This window comes from Equus przewalskii, chromosome 4 (assembly GCF_037783145.1).
Source record: "Equus przewalskii isolate Varuska chromosome 4, EquPr2, whole genome shotgun sequence".
Classification (NCBI taxonomy): Eukaryota; Metazoa; Chordata; class Mammalia; order Perissodactyla; family Equidae; genus Equus; species Equus przewalskii.
This window is the reverse complement of record NC_091834.1, coordinates 3163566-3183386: the sequence shown is the minus strand read 5'-3', so window position 1 is coordinate 3183386 and position 19821 is coordinate 3163566. Positions and strand designations below refer to the sequence as shown.

The 19821-nt window shown below is 45.9% G+C and overlaps 1 long non-coding RNA gene across 1 annotated transcript; it reads right to left on the bottom strand.

Moving 5' to 3' along the window:
- Nucleotides 1–1626: 1626 nt before the first annotated feature.
- On the bottom strand, nt 1627–19782 carry LOC103552361 (uncharacterized). The gene is made up of 2 exons (XR_545236.2): nt 19309–19782; nt 1627–3174 (listed from the first exon to the last, which is right to left on the bottom strand). It is a non-coding gene; the product is annotated as an uncharacterized lncRNA (long non-coding RNA).
- Between the last annotated feature and the right edge of the window lie 39 nt (nt 19783–19821).

Here is a 19821-nt window from a genome sequence, read left to right as displayed (position 1 = left end):
CAGTTCTGGCTGTGCACACGGCAGAGAGGGGTGTCTCCTCCACGCCATTCCCCACGGTTCATTCTGCTGTCTCCCACTCGTCACTGCTACCTAGGATTTTGTATATCTTACCTAAAAGCAGCAAGACACAGGTTTGGCAGCCTGATCTGAAAATCCTAGGAATCGGGGAATTAGGAGACAGTGTTTGAGGTATGGTGTCCTTCATCGTCAGTTCAGACAACAAGGCTCTGAAACATCTCAGGGCACGGTGGGTGTGTGTGCGCGTGTGTGCACGTCTGGGCACTATGGTTACTTCCTCACAAGAAGTAAGCTTAAAGGTACAAAATAAGATCAAACTTAGCTGTATATGTAAGTTTATAGATACTCCATGTGAATATCTTTTGGAGAGCTGAAGGGAATTTTTGGAAGAAAATCAATCTTCAAAGGGGCAAGGAGTTGTAACTTCCAACTCTGGGGAAGGCAGACACGCAGAGATCAGAAGCAGCAGCTCAGCTCCCGCCTGGGGCTCGCCTTCCTCCCCGTGGCACCTGCCCCCTCTACAGAGACAGAAAGCGGCTGAGGGGCTGCCGGGGGCTGGAGCGGAGAGGGGAAATAGGGAGTGACTGCTGGTGGGTATGTGGTTTCTTTCTGGGGTGATGAAACGTTCTAAAATTAGATTGTGGTGATGGTTGTAGAACTTCGTGAATACACTAAAAACCACTGCAGTAAAAAAATTACTGGCGCATAGTTTAGTTATATGAAAATATGATTATACCTACAAGGAGAGCAGGAACCAGGCGAGGGCTACAGCTAGACCCCGAACGGCTGTCTGAGCCTACAGAATCGGCAGACACAGAGGGACCAAGCGCACCAGGCCTCCTCTCTTTCTGTAGGGAGAGGTGGCGTTCCAGAAAAAAACAAGCCGTCTTCTGTGAAAATCAGGACTCTGGGAGGAGAAGGGGTAGAAGAAGAGGACCGTGGACAACGCAGGAGGAAGAGCTAGGAGGTGAGAAAACACCCACAGGGGACTCTCCCGTGGCCCTGGTCATGAGCCCTCTGTTGTGCACTGTGCAGGCTCCAGACCAGGGCAGAGCGAATCCTCTCCCCACTGACACCCGTCCTGCCTGGCCTCCGTCCTGGTGAGAGCGAGCTCCACCAGCACCTTCCTGAGGCCTGCTGGGCGGGGAGTGGTACCCCCACCTGCACTGCACCGATGGCCAGCTGTCAGGTGGGACAGGTGAGCCAGAGGCAGGCTCTGTGACGCGGAAAGGGAACGGCCTCTACGTGAACTATGGAACAGCGTACACTCCAGACTCAGGCTAGACAGAACCTTACTCCTGACGGGCAGGAGCCCGGAATAAACAGCTCTGCCCTCTCCTGTCACACCCACTGTGCTGTAAGTTAAAAAAAGAAAAAGAAAGGACATCAGACGGAATAAACAGTATAACTGCAATATATCAAAAAAAAAAATACTATAACATTAGGCTTCAATGAAAATATACCAAAATATTATTAGTGGTTATTCTACCTGGCCACGATTCCCTTACTACACTTCAATTCCCTAGAAGGCATGGTGATTAGAGCATAACAGATATTTAGTTAATATCTGGTGACTGGAATGAATGTATAAATAAATGGAGGCACAGATTTCTGTGAGTGTAATACAATTACAGATTTTTATTGTTCTCTGTTTTTCAAATTTCTTTAAGTTTGTACAACTGACTATACACGTTATGTACTGTTTCTGGTTCGAGTTGGCTGGCTGACAGTGCCTATTTCTCTCTTTCTCCCCAAGAGACCCCATTACAATGATAATAAAGGCATGTTTTAGAAAGCTGTAAAAACATGAAGAGAATGGTGGAGCGGCCACCCATGGCTGAGGGATGACATTGCAGGAAGAGGGAAAACCGGGGGAGGCACGGCTGCTGAAGAACACGGGCAGGGGCCGCGCAGGATGGAGCACGCGGAGGGACAGTGTGGCCGCGGGGACAGCCACTCCCTTCTGCGGACCCAGCGGCGCATCTCGGGGCTGGAAGCACCAGGTCACACCCGAGACCTCAAAGGCAGGTCCTGGTCCCATTCCACCAGTCAGGTAAACGCTCCGGAGTGGGGAGGTGCAGGGAGCAGGGCAGCGAGCTGGCTTTTCATTATTCTGGTGGTTGTTGTTATTACAGCAGACGCCTGCCCACCTGGAGGCCCGGCTTCCTTTAAGACCCGAGAGAGTAACGGTGGTCGTTCTGCAGGCGCAGGCCGAGCTGCCTCACTGGCAGGCCGCAGGGACCCGCAAATCTTAAGACAAAACTTGCCTCCACAGCGGGCACTCTGTCCACTGCATCTACTAAGTGGATCTCTTGCCACTGCTTCATGCTTTCTTGCAACAGCTTAAAAGATTAGAAGTAACCCAGGCAGCCATTCCCAAGTAAATTAAACTTTAAAATCCCAACAAAAGGGATTAGCCTTATTTCTGAGATTCTAGAGTAAGAGGACGTAGGACGAACGGGCCAGGTAAGAGAGGAAAATGTGCGGCTCAGCGAAAGAAAGAACCTGGTCACAGCCAGGGCAGCACAAACAGGGCGCGGGCTGCCCTGAGGGGGAGTAGCGCCCCTGCGCGGAGCCTGGGTTCCTCACTGTGTAGACACGGGCAGCCTGGGCTCCGCTAAGCGGATTTCTGGTACACGCTAGAGAGAGCTCGGTCCCGGCGTCCCTGACTGACCCCTGCGCGTGGCTTCTCAGCTCCTGGCCCAGCTCCATCCCGTAGGGCACGGCAGCTCCAGGAAGCAGCTGTCCCCACCCACGCCCGAGCAGGTGGCAGGTGCAGGGGCAGGCCTGCCACAAGAACCAGAGTTCAAGCTTCGCAGCTTCAGTCGGCTTCACATGCCTTGTGCACGAGTTGCCCTTGCTTTTGCTTCTGCGTGTGGGCAAGTCTCAGGCGGCAGGCACACTGCTGCGCATGCCAGAAGGTCTCTGCCTTGACTGTCCCCACCGCATGGACTTCCTTTCAAGACCAAGTCATTTCTCTGGTAGAAGATCCCACACTCTTCCTCTCCCTGTGACTCCATTTAAGATGGCCACTCCCTTAATTACAGTAAGACCCATGAGGAACTCGGAAATCACTGTCTTCAAGGGCTTGACTGCATTCTTAGCCAAAGGCGAACTTCCTTCCAGGCTTGGTCTGGGGGCGGGGCTGCGCCAGTCCTAGGGGTAGGAAGATAAGTGGGACAGTCACTTTGCTGAGCTGCTAAGAGGTGAAACGGGCAAGAAGTTAAACCCACTGGCCTCGGCTCTAACATGCAGTTATTTAGGGATTTCTTTGGTCCACTTTTCTCCACCTCCACTGCGCCACGTACCTGGGTTTTCCTCCTTCTGTTTTTGCTCCTCACTAAACAATTCCCCACACTGTTGTGAGTGATCTTTATAAAACGTAATTAGATCCCCTCGTTTTTAACACAGCGTGGCATGGTCCAGTCCTTGCCTACTTCTCCAACCTCAACTTGTACTTGCTAAATAAATCCTAGGTATACATTCATCCAGCCATATGCAAATACTTCTGTAGTGCCTATTACATAACACACATTGTTCTAGACAAAACAGAACAATCTTTTCCTCAAGGAACTTGATGTCCTTCTTATTCCTTGAATAAGCGTGGCTCTTTCCTGCCTCAGGGCCTTTGCACAAGCTATTCTGGCTAGAATGCTTTTCTTTTCACTTCTCATTCCTTTTCTGACTATTCTATTTAAAGTAGCTGCTTCCACTTCTGCTGTAGAGCTCTTTATTTCCTTCATAACTCATATCAGAGACTGAATATATATATAGAGAGAGAGAGAGGGAGAGACAGAGAATGTAATATAATCTATTCCATGAGGCCGGGATCATGTTCATTTAGATTGCCACTGTATACTTAAAACTTAGCATTATGACTGTTAGCACATGGTAAGGGCTCAGTAAACATTTGCTAAAAGGATACAGACTCTGGGTATATTTTTACTAAAAAGATTCACTGATGACCAAATTATCTTAATAGTCTGTTATTTATATCCTTTTATATGTGCACTTCAGAAGATGGTAGAAAAGTTTCTGAATTGTAATTTATGGCCTGTCAGATTGGCCACCTGACCTGTCTTGATCTTAGACAAATGAGCCACGATCAGGTATGTATCAACCTACCATGATATGTATCAACACACCATGAACCCAAAAGCTCTGACAGGCTGCACTGCCACCCCAACCTCTCTGTATGGTGCTACTTTCTGTAACAATTTAAGCATGTAAAAAGTACATATAGTTCCAAGTATTTATCAGCTCACAGCAATATGATTACAAGTCAAGGGCGAAGGAAAAAATAACCATGTACTAAACTGGGCAAACAGGTTTCTGAGTTTATGAGAGTCCAAAGGTGACAAAAGTGTAGTTAAATGAATAGGGTGAAAACAAAAACTTCTAAAAGAACAGTGGTGAAAGCAGAGAAACGGAGGTCCCTCCAAGACAAACGTGTTTCTGTGGAGCGGCAGACATCACATTCTTGACCAAGCAGCTGCAGGTCAGACTGCCGCGCTGGTCACAAAGGGAACCAACCTAGAGACAGTGGGCGGACAGCGACTTCAAGCACAGGCCCTACGATCATAGGTCAGTAGCACATTATCCCATCCATGTAAATTCCTTTTCGTCCTGCTAACAGATTACATAATGAATACAGAATACATACTCACAAAGTACGGAACTTGCAGACTAGACATAAAGAACGAAGATTTAAACCCTCCAGGACACAGCGCTCTGAGACGGGGCACACCACCTAGCACAGCTGATGCACACCGGGCTTCCAGATAACAATTCAGGGGAAGAAAGGGCTCTATCACCCTAAAACGTCTGAAAACTACTTGACTAAAGGATGGCAGAATATTAAAAATACATACAGGCTTTTTTATTTTACAAGTAGTATTTCAAAATGCTTTAGTTGGCTTGCATAAAGTAGTAGTTAGTTGGCTTGCATAAATAAGGCCAAAAATTCCCAAATATTCAAAGGCCCACAAAGATCGAAAATGCCTCAAATACACAAAAATATTTTTGGTTTTAATATATTAATTACTGTATTGCTGACGCCTGGATTTTGCTGACCTACAAACAGGCTCCAAACAGGTAGATGTGAGTTCAGGGTGTTGTCCCGGCCTTGGAAACTCTGTCAACCACTCCGTTTCGGAAGCTCAGGCAGATGACTAACGTCCGACTTGTATAAACAGAACTAGACATCCTGAACGTACGTAGCTTGAGGCTTACGTAGCTAGAATGATGCGCGCTTTGCCTACAGTCCTTCCCGTGCTGACGATACACTATAAACTCCTCACAGCTGGGACTTCTGTCGCCAGGATCCTGTTTCTGATTTTGCCTCCACTTCTGCCTAATGGGGTTAAATGTCCCTTTTTTTCTTGAACGTAAATATTTTCCCTAAGACTGCTGCATACTGTCACCTGTCTGTTTTGAGCTAAAGGTCAAATATTTCCTAATTCCTTCTTCCTGTAACATAAGCTATACCAAACACAAATGGGAACAAATTGTTTCCCACTAGAATGGCTTTAAGAAGTAAAGTACTGAGAAGTCAAGAAATCACTTCCAGTTAAAGCAAATTATTGAATATGGAGACTGAATAAAGACAGGACAAAAATAATTTGGAGTCAAACACAAACCAACCCTCCCATGCCTCCCCAACTTTCTGACCGTGCACATGCGTTAGTGCCCCGGGCTGCTGTCACAAGGACCACAAACCTGTGGCTTAAGACTCTATTTCAGTTTTGGAGACTATGCGTCTGAGATCAAGGCATGTGCAGGGTTGGTTCCTTCCGAGGGCTGTGAGGGAGGGATCTGTTCCATGCCTCGCCCCGGCTTCTGCGGGCACCCTGGCAATCTCAGAGCTCCTCGGCTTGTAGAGGCATTGCCTCAACCTCTGCCTTCATCTTCACACGGGGTTCCCCTCTTTACAAGGACACCAGTCACGCTGGACTGGAGCCCACTCGACTCCAGCATGACCTCATCTCTAATTTATTTATTTATTTAATTTTCCTCCCCAAAGCCCCAGTGCATGGTTGTATATCCTAGTCGTAAGTCCTTCTAGTTCTTCTCTGTGAGCCACCGCCACAGCATGGCTACTGACAGACAGATGGTGTGGTTCTGCAACTGGGAACCGAACCCAGGCTGCCAAAGTGGTGAGAGCTGAACTTTAACCACTACGCCATCAGGGCTGGCTCCGACCTCATCTTAACTAACTATATCTGCAATGACCGTATTTCCAAATAAGGTCACATTTTGAGATACTAGGGGTTAGGACTTCAACATGAATTTTGAGGAACACAATTCAACCCCAAACACACCATAATACATGTCTATTTATTTATTAATAAATTATTAACATCCAGTACTGCAATAAGAACTATATACACTGTAACCCCTACACAATTAGAAATTTTAAGAAGAGAAGAAAAGGCAAATATACACAGAAGTACTATTTTCTTTCTGTATCCCGAAAGATTGCCTTGCACACTCCCTGGATCATGCACACCTCCCCACTTTCAAGGGTAAAATCAAGCTCTTTGGCTTGGTGCATCCGACCTTCCATGGCCTGCCCTCTGCTTGCTTCACTGCCTTGTCTCCTGTCACCCTCAGCCCGTCTGCCATTCCAATGAACTATCTGCGGTTGCTGACATGTGCTGGGCTCTTTGTTGGTTCCACGACTCTGCACACGCTGTTTCCTATTTCTGGAACGTCCTCGTTCTCTCTGCTTACTGTAAACACATGGTGAGCTCCTGATCATCCTCTGAGACTCAGTTCCAGCATCGCCCCGTCTGGAAGGCCTTCATGGACTGCTCTGGGCAGCACGAGGCCCTGTCTTAGGTCACGGAGCACCTTGTTCATATCTCTGTTACTGCAAATTTCTGTTTACATGTATATTTAGGCTGAATTGATAGTTGACCATTTTTGACCCCAAAAAAGATGCAATTTCAAGTGGTTCAACTTAATACTTCACTAGACAGCAAGTCCATTAAGAGCAGGGGCTGTGTTTCATTCATTTTTGTATTTCCAGTGACTAAAATGGAGTTTGGCATAACGTAAGTCCTTAATGTATGCTTCTTGAAACTAAGGTAAGGCTTGTGCCAATCTTCCACTTTCGGATTTCCCTTCTCAAGAATGGGCTAAGTGTGGACTTGATCGCTCCTGTGAGAACAACCACTGGCTTAAGCTCCCCTGGCTTTACTTAGTTCAACAGTATTTTAAACTACTTTTCCTTGCTTTTGCATCTTTACGTGTGGTAAAATCTTTTCAAAAGACACTCAATTTTTAAAAATAGGGGCCGGCCCGGTGGCGCAGCAGTTAAGTGTGCACATTCCCCTTTGGCAGCCTGGGGTTCGCCGGTTCGGATCCCGGGTGCAGACATGGCACCACCTGGCAAGCCATGCTGTGGTAGACGTCCCACATATAAAGTAGAGGAAGATGGGCACGGATGTTAGCTCAGGGCCAGTCTTCCTCAGCAAAAAGAGGAGGATTGGGAGCAGATGTTAGCTCAGGGCTAACCTTCCTCGAAAAAAATAAAATAAAATAAAAAAATAGAGAAAAAGCAGGAAGAAGCTACATAAGTAGTGTTTAACTAATATAAAAATATTTCACAATTTTATTTTTACTTTCAAAATATTTTAATGCTTTCAAATAAAAAGTAATTATAAATAGGAGAGCTAAACAAAGAGATCATTTGTGTAAAATGAATAAGACATTTTAAATTCCAATAATCTTTTAGTCAGAGCAAAGGTAAACCTAATTTCAGAATTTCAAGTTTTCCTATTTATTGTTTGTGGAAGAGCTGTGATAACTGAAATCGTGGTCAGGTATTACATGGATAGTTCAAAGGCAAACAGGCGTGGCGTGCAGAAGTATTCTGCTGAAGCTGGGAAGCAACACCTGGTGAAGCCTGGAGCCATGAGCAGGAAGTGAAATATGGTCATGGGAACATCTTTCGCTCTCCCTCCTGAAAGCCCTTCAGTGAACAGCATGTGTTCACTGGTTCTTGAGTGCGCCAGGGCACTCACGAGCAACCCCCTCCACAATGTGGCGCTGGGCCACGTGAAAGACTTCTCTCCTATCAAAGCATGTTGTGTCCTTTACACTTGAACTACGATGAACTTCTCACAGAGAAGAACATTTTTCCAAACGCTCTCCCCTGAGCCTTCAAAGTCCTTCTCCATCTTCTTTGCCTACTAATCTTTAAAAACTCAGCTCAAATATCATCGTCTCAGATGCTTTTCCTCATGTCTCTAGCTAGAGCTGTTGATCTGCCTTTTGTGTTTTCATTGTACACAGTTTATGCCACCATACCACTATTTCAACCACAGTGCTGTAATTTATTTCTTGATGTCCATCTTCTCAATTACAGCATCACACAGTGCTAGGGGCACTACAGATATTCAACACCGTTTGTCATATGAATAAATGAGTAAGAAATGAGATAACAGTCTTGCACAACCAAGCACCAATGAAAGCTTGTTTGCAGACAGAAATCGTGCCTGTGGAGTAAGGCCTGCTCCAGGAGGCCAGGGGCCACGTCTGCCTTGTCTATTGCTGCGTTCCTAGCACTCAGCCTACTGCCTGGAGCCATGTGGGTGTTAGTAAGTCTTTACTAACTAAATACTTCCTGTACATGGAAAAGAAGAAAAAGCAGACTATCTAATAGTTACTTGAAGATAAAATGAAGAAAGGAATCCATAAATAGGTAGTAAGAGAAGCAAATCTAGCATAAGTGGTAGTATATCAAAGAATAAAGAAACTGTAGAAAATATCATCATTGATTAGCAAAAACTTTTAAAAATTACTAAACATATAATAAACATGAAGGATTACTTGAGGGGGGAAGAGGCAATATAAGGTGATGTAAATACGATTTGTGCTTTCGATTAGTCATAGAGTGGCCACAGCCTTTAGTCTGCTGACAGAAATATAAATAACGATGTCTTCACACCTGCAAAAAAGTCTCTATCATTTGCCACTTATGTATTTGTGTTTTTCTGTTTAATGCCTCTAACTGGGGCATCAGAAGTGGTACTTAATCCCCAAACTGAGTGATTTACTCACTTACAAGCACAGCACGCTGCGACTGCAGACGGCAGTGTAGACTGGTGCTGCACTGTTTTAGGCGTGTTTTCCTGTGATCGTCACTGCAGCACTTCACTTGGCAGGAGCATCAAACCATATTTGAGAGGACCCGGGTGCCTCTAACACCTCTGCCTAGGTACTGACCGCTCACTGTGAAGACAGTGGAGACTGAATGTCCACACTGCTCACCCTTTTGACCCAGATCAAGGTGATGGACAAGGGTCCCTGGCAGTCTCTGTAAACTCAGATGGTAAGATTAATACTTCAGGACAAATTCCACCCAAAGTCACAAGAACTTCACAAACAGAAAGCTTATTCTCTTTGCTTGGCACTTGGACTTGCCCATCCAGGCTGGCAAGCTTGGATGTGACAAACCTGACCCTGCATCTCACGCCCTGGTGTTCAACTTTCCAGGTACCTGATTTACACCTAATTTTTCTGTCCTCTTTCACTAAAAGATGTAAAATGCCCAGTGACATTATTCTAGAACTTAGTATTTTCCACTCACTGAAATCAAATGTAGAGAATAAATAGGGAAAAAGACTAGGATTAAAATCCTAAGAATAGGAATTACGATGTAAACTGATTTAATCATAGCTTGGGTTAGATTTAAAAGTTAACTCAAAAAGTGGTTCTTTATTTGATGGTTCTTTAGTTAAGCTGTTTTAATCACACATCTGTTTTTCAACCCAATGGTAGAAAAGCAGTTAAGTCATCTGAGGGGGATCAAGAAAAGCTGGTGCTTGAACTGGAGGCAAGATACACGTTACTTCACGGCAATGCACATAAATTATACAAACTTTTCAAAGGAGAATCTACGAACCTAAAATGATGAAATAATTATTGTGACAGTCACAGCTCTGCCATTTCCTGGCTCTACTGACACGTGCAGTGTTTGCACAAATGCCCCCAAGGAGCTGCTAGAGTGCTTCGGGATGCTCAGGTCGCAGACTCTCTCTGGCAGCCGATGACAGTGCCTCTGGGAGGCGAAGCCACTGTGCACAGGTCTGTCTGTCCCCACCCTTCCCCACTCCCACTCCTTCACACTCCAGGCCTACTCTTCCCATGAGATAAAAGCACTCGTGTCTTCCAGCCCTAAGGAACAGTGCATCTTTTCTGAATGTGTATTTTCTGAACATAATTTAATTGACTAAAACTTCTAAGAAGGCCTGAGCAATGCTTGGATTTAACATTTTGATGCTTTGGACTTCTGCTTCCCCCTGCAAGACAGGACGCATTAGAAAGGAAACTGGGCTAGAGTCAGAATGAACAGGGAATTCTAGCTCAGTTTTGAAAAATGCTTTGGAAGATTTTTCAAAGCATGGGGCAGAGTCAACCATCCACGAACAGGAGGCTTATCCAAGGCACCCAGTAAACATGATCCTCCTGCCCACAGTGATGGTCTGAGAGTGCAGCTGGAACTATGAAACAGAGAACACCTATTCTGGAGGTGAAGTTTTCCTGTTTGAGAAAATAGTGAAGGGTGTGTGGTAAAGAAACTCGCAAATTGAGTACAGGGTTGGGTTTTCAACCCAGACATTCTATGCATTTATCATTTTCCTTTACACCTCTTTGCCACACCTAGATTTTGAAGTTATAACATACTTTACCCTCCGCCCACCAGTTCTTAGCTAAAATAGTTCCCTCTTCCCAGAGAACTGACTAGAACTACAAACTGTATGCTTTTCTTTTTAGAGATTTACAACACTAAATAAGTCTCCTGTCACACATTTTACAGGCTTCCTATCCCTTCCTTAAGATAAGTATCAAATGATCTCACGTCCTTCCATATACAAATTCTGGGGTCAGCCCCGTGGCCTAGTGGTTGAGTTCAACGTGCTCCACTTCAGCAGCTGGGGTTCGGTTCCCGGGAGCAGACCTACACCCCTTGTTGGCAGCCATGTTGTGCCAGTGATGCACACACAAAATAGAGGAAGCCTGGTACAGGTGTTAGCTCAGGGAAAATATTCCTCAGCAAAAAAGAAAAAGAAATTCTGGCAGCCAAATTAACCCCAGAAGAGAGATTTATGGATGGCATTTATTTTCTCTATCTGGCCCCTTTTGCTCTTTTTACCTTCTTCCTGCTTTGTGGTTGCTACTGCTCTCCATGAAGCCTCGAACAGCAGGCGCTCCCTCACCTCCTACTGTCAACTTCACTTTCCCCTACTCTGCTCTCCTTCCCCTAAAGCTGAGTGTACACTCGCTGGAAAGACTGTGGCTAAGCAAGTCGTCAGGCCTGACTTGTAAAACGATATTGCTAGTTAAGAGGCAAGACTTCAACTCACCTGAAACGTTGAATAAGAATACAGGCTGAAGGCTTTCAATCTTGATGGCTACTGCCCTTTCTTTCCCCTCATCCAAGTTACAGGCAGGAGAGGAAGGGGGAGGGACAAAGGGCCAAGTGCCCCCTGACCCCTTACAGGAGCTGTCCTGAAAGCCCCCCAAGGACTTCCATGACATCACTGCGATGCCTACAGGAAGGGAGGGCGGGCAGGCCACTCAGTTTTTATTTTTAGCTAGGCACATTGCAACCTGCGTGGAATAAAGGTTTGGGTCGTAAAGAAGAAGGGGGAAAACAGACACCAGCATCTCTGCCACACACATTTGCATTTTAGGTGCTTCTGACACGTTGTGGAAGACACTGCGCGGCCAGGTCACAGACACAGAGCGGTGGTCAGCTTTAGCTGTCACTACTAAAACAATTTACTGAAATTATAGGCATTTTAGAGACTGGCCAGAAAAGAGAATAATGCGAGGGCAAAAAGGCCCTTGAATTGAAACTTGAGGACCTCCACCATTTAATAATGTCTGAGAAGAGGAGGAGCCTTTAAAATACCGCGAGAAGCTGAGTCTGAAATGTTTCTGAGATAGCCAAGTGAACTGACTGTGGCAAATGAATTCAACAGAGAAGTCTCTTCCAGCGTCCCCACATCCATCTTTTATTTATTAAAAAGACATTATTTTTGGATACTACAAGGCTAAACCAATGCTATTTAGATAATTTTTTTCTTGTAACTCAATCTCATAAAAATTAATTGCCTTTTATTTTTTTAACCAGAGTTGCTTTAATTACTTCGGTATGCAACACCTCCATTTACAACACACAGTATGTCTCAACCCTGGGATCTCCAATAGGTTCCCTCCTTCTTCCTAAATTTAATAATGATTACAATGAGAGTGAGAGAAATCATTTACATAATCCTTACAGAGCCCAGCGTTGGCTGATGCCAGAGAAAAGAAGGATGAATCTATAGCTCAGTGGGTTCTCTTGTCAGACACGCATACGCGGACTTTCAACTCGACAGGAGTCCTACTTGTCAATAGAAAGGGCCATAACGTAACGTTATGCAGCTTCCTAAGTTTCCTTTTCTGTGGTTAATTCCAACAGCTCCTTTAACAGCTTAGGTGTGGCGGGACGCAGTAAGAGCACAACAGAAGGTTCAGACGAATAGAGATTAGCCTTGGATACTGTGTTTTGTTCTGGTTTAACAGAGTTCTTTTTGAAGTTTATTGAGAGTTTCTTAATTCCAAGTTTCTGAAGACAGCTACTGAAGAAACAAAATTGACCCTCTTGCTCCTGCCACTTTATCTATCATCCAATACACCTTTCTTCCTAAAGGACAGGTCTGTCAGTGTTTTTCTGATAGCCCTGACCAGCCCTATATGAGGCATAATACCACATAAACTTTCATGCTATAAACCTGGTGGTGTTTCACCTGTTCGGATCTGCAGCTAGAGCTATTCTGCACCTTTGGAAAAGAATTACAGAAAGGCATTCCGAGTTGTATGAATTTTCAGTGTATCAGGGTACTAATACATTAAGAAAGAGGAAAACTAATAAATTCAAAAAAGTCACTACAACTGAAATGCATATGTGGGTATAACTTGATTCATCAGAAAGCTAAAATTTTGACTTTTTTGGTAGATGTATCTTTGGACTACTATAGAACTATTCTGTCAGTTTCTGGTGAAAACAATTAAATTGGTTAATCAGAATTCAGGCTGAGTCAGATTGATTGATTTATCCATTCAATAAACATTTGGTGAATGTTTTTAACGTGTACAAGGCATTTTGCTAGATTATCAAGAAACATTGGTGAATAAGAGTGAATAAGATATGGTCCCTGTCCCCATGGAGTTGTTTACTGAGGAAGGCATGATTACAAGAAAAGAAACAATTGTAAAATTATTATAAACTGTGATAGGTGCTCTGAAAGAAAGAATGCTGTGATAGAGAATAAGGAAAAGAGTGCCACCTTAAACCGAACGGTCAAGGATGGCCCTTGATGACATCTGAAAAAAGAGAGTTGGGGGTGGGAGAGGGCAAGCATCCAGGCAGGGGAAACAGCCTGGGCAGAGGGTCTGAGGCAGGAATGGCATGATCAAGGAACACAGGGAAAGCTAGTGTGGCTGATGCAGCATGAGCAAAGAGAAGTGCGGCATGAGGTGTTCAACTACCTTTTCCCATCTTATAAAGGTAGAAACCAAAATCCTAAGCAAGAGTCAGCAGACTGTGTCGTGCGGGCCAAATCTATCCTGCCTCCTATCTTTGTGGTTCTGCTGGAACGCAGCCACGCCCATTCACTTACATATTGGCTGCGGCTGCTTTCGTGCTACAAGCAGAAGTTGCCACAGAGACCATGTGGTCTGCAAAGCCTAAATTATTTACTACCTAGCTCTTTACAGAACAAGTTTGCTGGCCCCTGTATTATATGTGTCCTAAATTAGAAGTGACAACACGAAAGCTGAAAAGGTCAGGTTTCCTGAAGCACAGAACCACCCTTCACAACCAGCCAGTGATGATTCAAATGAGAAAGACACATAAAGATGAGCAGATCAACGTGGCAGAGGCAGGACTCTGAGATGTCCATTCCAGAAGGGTGAGAGAGAGGTCTTTAAGGTTAATACAGGGTTTCATAAAGCACAAGGGCCTTCATCCTGGGGGGTCAGGAACCTCAACGAGGCTAGAGGAGAGTATACACCTGCAGAGAGAAAATGCAGTGTGGCTAAGGAGCACTGGGAGACATCACGGACAGAGAAACCAGACTCTAAGAGGGACAGAGGACACTCTAGGAACCGCTAACACATCTTCATTACACCTGGAAGTTTGAGAATATTTGCTTAGCATGTATTCCAGCAACTGACAAAGGAAGAGCTACTGATTAACAAACAAACAAACAAAACTCTCAAGAGCTACCTTGGGGGCCAGCCCAGTGGCATAGTGGTTAAGTTTGTGCACTCTGCTTCGGTGGCCCAGGGTTTGCAGGTTTGGATCCTGGGTGCAGACCGACACGTTGTTCATCAAGTCACACTGTGGCAGCATTCGGCATACAAAAAACAGAGGAAGACTGGTACAGATGTTAGCTCAGGGCCAATCTTCCTCATCAAAAATAACAGCTACCTTAACCAAACAAAGCCACTCTTCTCTAGATCAGAACTCAGACTGGGTTATTTGACCCACAGATATGTTTTGTTCGGCTTGCACAGTTTCTCAGGAACCTTCACATTAAAAAATCCAGATATTTAGCAAGTAGGCCCACTTCATTTCGATATGGGAACAACCAGTTAGAGCCAAGAAACAAAGTATCTCGTAGATAAGGCACAGTCCTCACCACTTCCTGTTACATTACATTCAACCTGCCTTATGATTTCTCAACCTACCAAGACCATTTGGCATTTAAGTTTGCAACCCCAGGTCCTCATCTTACCATAAAGATCACAAACCTGCATTTTATTTACTTCTTTTCCTCTATGTTTATTGAGCACTGACCATGTCCCAGACACCACGCATACAAATGTAAATAACTCGTGTAAATACGAATGTAAACAACGTCTTTGGGGAGTTCACAGGCCAGAAGCAGAGACCTATGGGTTCAATGGCCCCAAGTAGAAGGAATGATGGCGCAAAGGAACAATCAACTGATCTGGCAGGTCAGGAAGCACGGTACTAGGGAGATGCCTGAACCAAACTTTGAAGGATAAGGAGAGCTCTGCTAGGGTATTACGGGCAGAGGAAACAGAATGCACAGAGGGCAGGGAGTGCAACTCTTTTGACAATTACACATGGTGCCAAATAGATGAAGTAGAGGGAAGCTACAGGAGGCCAAGAGAGGAGTGCTGGGGTTATAACAAGAATGGCTTGGGGGGCTGGCCTAGTGGCACAGCAGTTAAGCTCGCACATTCTGCTTTGGCGGGCTGGGGTTCGTAGGTTTGGATCCCGGGTGCGGACACGGCACTGCTTGGCAAGCCATGCCATGGCAGGCGTCTCACATATAAATTAGAGGAACACGGGCACGAATGTTAGCTCAGGGCCAGTATTCCTCAGCAAAAAAGAGGAGGATTGGCGGCAGATGTTAGCTCAGGGCTAATCTTCCTCAAAAAAAAAAAAAAAGAATGGCTCGAGCCAGCTCGGTGGACTCTGCTTCAGTGGCCTGGGAAGTGGAGGTTTGGATCCCAGGCACAGACCTGCACATCGCTCATCAGGCCACGCTGTGGTGGTGTCCCACATAGAAGATGGGGGACGACTGGCACAGGACTGTGAGCTCAGGACAAATCTTCCTCACACACACAAAAAGAATGGCTTCTATCTACATGAAAAAGTGTGACTTTTACTCCACATACAAAAGGGAATTACTGGAGGGGCTGAAGCATAATCAGGTTTGAATTGCAGAAATGTAATTTTGATAGCAGCATGGATAGTTTAGAAGATGGGAGACTGGAGGCTGAGAGCCCAGTTAGGGTGGAACTCATTGACAAAGTCCAAGCCGACTCGAGGCCCGAAGGCAAGGAGCATCAGTGGGAACAGACAAGAGAAACTGACTAGAGATAGTGACTGACTGAACGTGGAGGGTGAGGGAACAAAAGAAGTCAAAGAAGACTCCAGGTTTGTAGCCTGAATGACAGGTGGATAAGGAATGCAGGAGAATGAGCCATGGGATGGGTAAGGGCGGTATGAAGTCTGAGGCGTCTGTGGCTACACAGGTGGAGACATCCACTTGGCATCTGGACAGAATCAGGAATCAGATGGAAGGTCGAGGCAGGAGAGGAAGACTTGGGAACTGTCAGCATTTATGATCCATCAGGAGACGGCGTGAGGTATAATATCACATAGAAGTGTGCAGCGTGAGACAGAGACTGACGACATATGCCCAAGAATCCCCAACACGCCAACGGGAGAGGGCGGAATGCTCAGCAGCCTGGACGCAGAAGAGCGGTGGAGGTGACGACCTGAGGCTGGGAGTCAGCAGAAGAGAGGAGAGACTAAGGGTGCAAGGAACTGAGGTGCTGGCAAGTGTTAGGGACAGACTATACACCACAGGCTCTGGGTTGGACGGGGAAGAACGTATAGAAAGGATGGATCAGTGCAGGGTTGCCAGATCCACTGGGAATCTTAATCATGTGAAAAAGGAAGATCTAGAGTCTGGGAGTTCTCCTGAGGTCAAATGGCAGGGGCCTAGTGTAGAGGAGTGAGAAAGCCATAGCTGAAGATTTCAGAGACGGAAGGGGGACGAAAAGGATTAAGGAGGGGCCCACTGGAGTTTGTGGCTGAAACAGAATGAAAATTGGGGACCATGAAGAAATACTGAGGCAAGAATCCTAGAGAGGTCATTAGCACGGACACTGGGGTCAGTTAAAATGATGGCTGGAAGGTAGAAGGGATGAACATGAGCAAGGATCAAAGTCTTCAGTAACTGTGGTAAGATGACCGGGAAGTCAGTGAAGGATGGTATAGCCATGCCACAAAATCCCATGGGAGGAAGGACTTTTTGCATGACATGGAAAGAGTAATAATAACCTGAAACTGTGTGATACAGAACTGGGGAGGTGATCCCCAGCTCAGAGAGAATGTGCAACTTTCAAAAGTACAGACTGCGTCCTCAGAGGGCAGCCAGGTTTCAGACGAGAAGGTGGAGAAGCAGGGTAGAGGGCAGTACGTTTTCAACAGAGCTGCCGTTACAGAGGAGGGAATGGAAGCGGGTGGGAGACATTATCAGTGAGTCAGCAACAACAACAACAAAAGCAAAAAGAAATGGAGATGAGAAGAAAACCAACAAACAAGGAAAGAATCTCATCTTGACAGGGCAGAGAAGGCAGGCTCTCCAGGGAAGTGAGGCTTGGCTTGAGCTGAGATCCAAAGGGTTCGATGTCTCACAGGCACCTCATGTTCACCAGGTCTAAGGTCAAAGAGCATCCCAAACTTGTCACTCTTCAGTGTTTCCTAACTCAGTGATGGTACCACTGCCCATCAAGTCATGCAGGTTAGAAACATAGGAGGCATTCGTGACACCTGCCTCCGTTATGCCCATTATCCAAACTATCACCTAAGCATCAGGCAGAAAGCATCCAGGCAAGGGGGACAACCTATGTAACAATCCCATGTTGAAAGACAGCATGGTGCATTCTGGGTATTAAAGACCTTTTACCTTGCTACAGAAGAGGAAGGGGCTAGAGCATCACGGTCTTGTAGGCCAGATTAAAGATTCTGTTCTTTATCCTAAGAGCAATGGAAGCCACTGACAGTTCTGAAGCAAGGACAGTGACACGATCAGATAGGAACTGGTGACAGTGGCAGGAATTCTCTCCTAGTTCAGTGTGGTTAGGAAGGATCTAGCTGAAAGGGAATGGCTGATTTCACGGGAGAGAAAACAGATAATTGAGCATTTTTGATAACAGTACTGCCCTTAGACCTGGCTAAGGACCCTCCTCCTGCTGCAAGGAGGCCATGAGGTGAAGGGGCCGTGCCTGCCCAGAGCCTGTCCTCCTCGTTTACAATGGCTAGATCTGAGGGCAGACAGAACTGCTGACTACACATCACGATTTGCAGGGGTGAGAGATGTGGACATAAGCTTGGACACGTTGGGTGCACAAATGCATGGTCCCTTTCGGTGTCACGGCTGAGGAAGCTGGGAATGGGAAGAGAACGGGGTCATGCTGAGGACTCCAGAAGTCTGAGAATTCTAAGTTTAAACCTGGCCTTCCAGATCATTATGTAAGTAAATTTGTCAAGGTAGTAGAGAAGAATACATTTTTTTATGATAGTTTGCTATCTTGATTTATAACTTAAATACTTAGATGCATGGTATGTGAGCCTCCATAGCCCAACTCTTGCCCAGGCTCTGCAAATAACAGTACAAAAGAGTATAGTGCAAGGAGTGACCAATTAACCCAAGTGAGGGCACACTTCCGTGGGGCCCTTACAAAGTCAGATTTTCCAGACTTGTGTGTGGGAGATGAGGGAATAAGTGCTGCAAGTTTCCAGGCACTACAGTAATGTATACAAGAGACACTTTCCTATATCTGCAGGGCCAACAATTAAGAAGCTATTTCAATTGCAACGGTTTCACTGTGATTTTAAAAAGCTTCCTGAATCCGGTAGAAATCAGAGCTGGGAAGGGAGCTTAGTGATCATGTAATCAAATGTACTCAAATAACACAGCGTTCTGACAGATGGAGCACGCTGACGAGGTCAGAGCCAGTCAGTAGCAGATGATTTTCAGTCCCTTCCTCTCTGTCCACTCTTCCCCCAGTGCCACCTTTCATGAAGATATCTGCTGCCAGTCAATTCCAACCACAAAGCGTTCACTGTCATGTATTAATAGAATGTAAATACTTTGATTACTTTACAAATTTGAGGTATTAAAAAAAAAACAAGTTTATAAAACCAATGTTAAATTTTGACTCCAAAATATTCTTAAAAAAAAAAAAAAACCAAAAGAATGGGGAGGGAACGAAATAAAGAAATCCAACTTCACGAGGTTACAAGAATTGGTAATCCTGGAAAGTTACTTTTAACTGTTTTCCAGAAAGTGACGGACAATTTAGGGCTCCTTTTAGGACTCAAAATATGCTCCGACTAGTCCTCTCCTGATTTGACTACTGTAATTTTTACATCTACTCATTTGACTTTTTCGGTCTCACGGGAGGACCTCAGAGCTAAATTAAAACCGAGCTCCTTACTTTGGTTGCAACCGTATTACCGTGACCCATCTCCCCAAATTCCTTACCTTCTCAGCCACAAATCAAAGCGCACATTTCCAGGGTGCTACAATACTGACACTTAAAAAAATAAAATCCCTGCTTTTCAAACATCTAGAAATATCGCTGATGGATTTTTCTCGGCGAGTCTGAGTTATAATTATAACAAAATGAAAACCTTTAAGGGTCCAATCCCCAAAGTTAAGAATTCTCCAGGGAGAGGCTTACCTTCAAGCTCGGAAGTAATCCCAAAGTTCTAGGCTTGCAGGAGGTCACCCGCCTCCAAGCACTAGAGCTGACGATCTCAGCGACAGTGACAATCTTGTCCGGACACCTAGCGACTTCTGGCCCCTCCCATCGATCGACCGCCGCTTAACAAGAAAGCACCTACTTCCCGGCAAAACGTCCTCCTCCGAGCTGAGTATCTGCGAAACTCGGCTTTTCGGAGCGCGAAGAGGCAGGCAGGGACCCAGGGGACCCCAGGGAGACAGGAAGAGAAAGGGATGCAGGACGAAGCGGTCCAGGCGGAGATGAGCGCCTCCCGGGCCGGGGCCGCCTCTGGGGCCGGCCGCGGGGCGTCGGGGGAGATCTTCCCGAGCCTCTCGGGCGACACGCGGAGACCCTCCCCCGCGGCGCGCCGGGCCATGGCCGCGCCCCGCCGCGCCGTGACCTCCAGCGCGGGGGCGCCGGGCAGCCCCGCCCCCTGGGCTTGAGACGCGCGCTCCGATTGGCTGCTGGAAG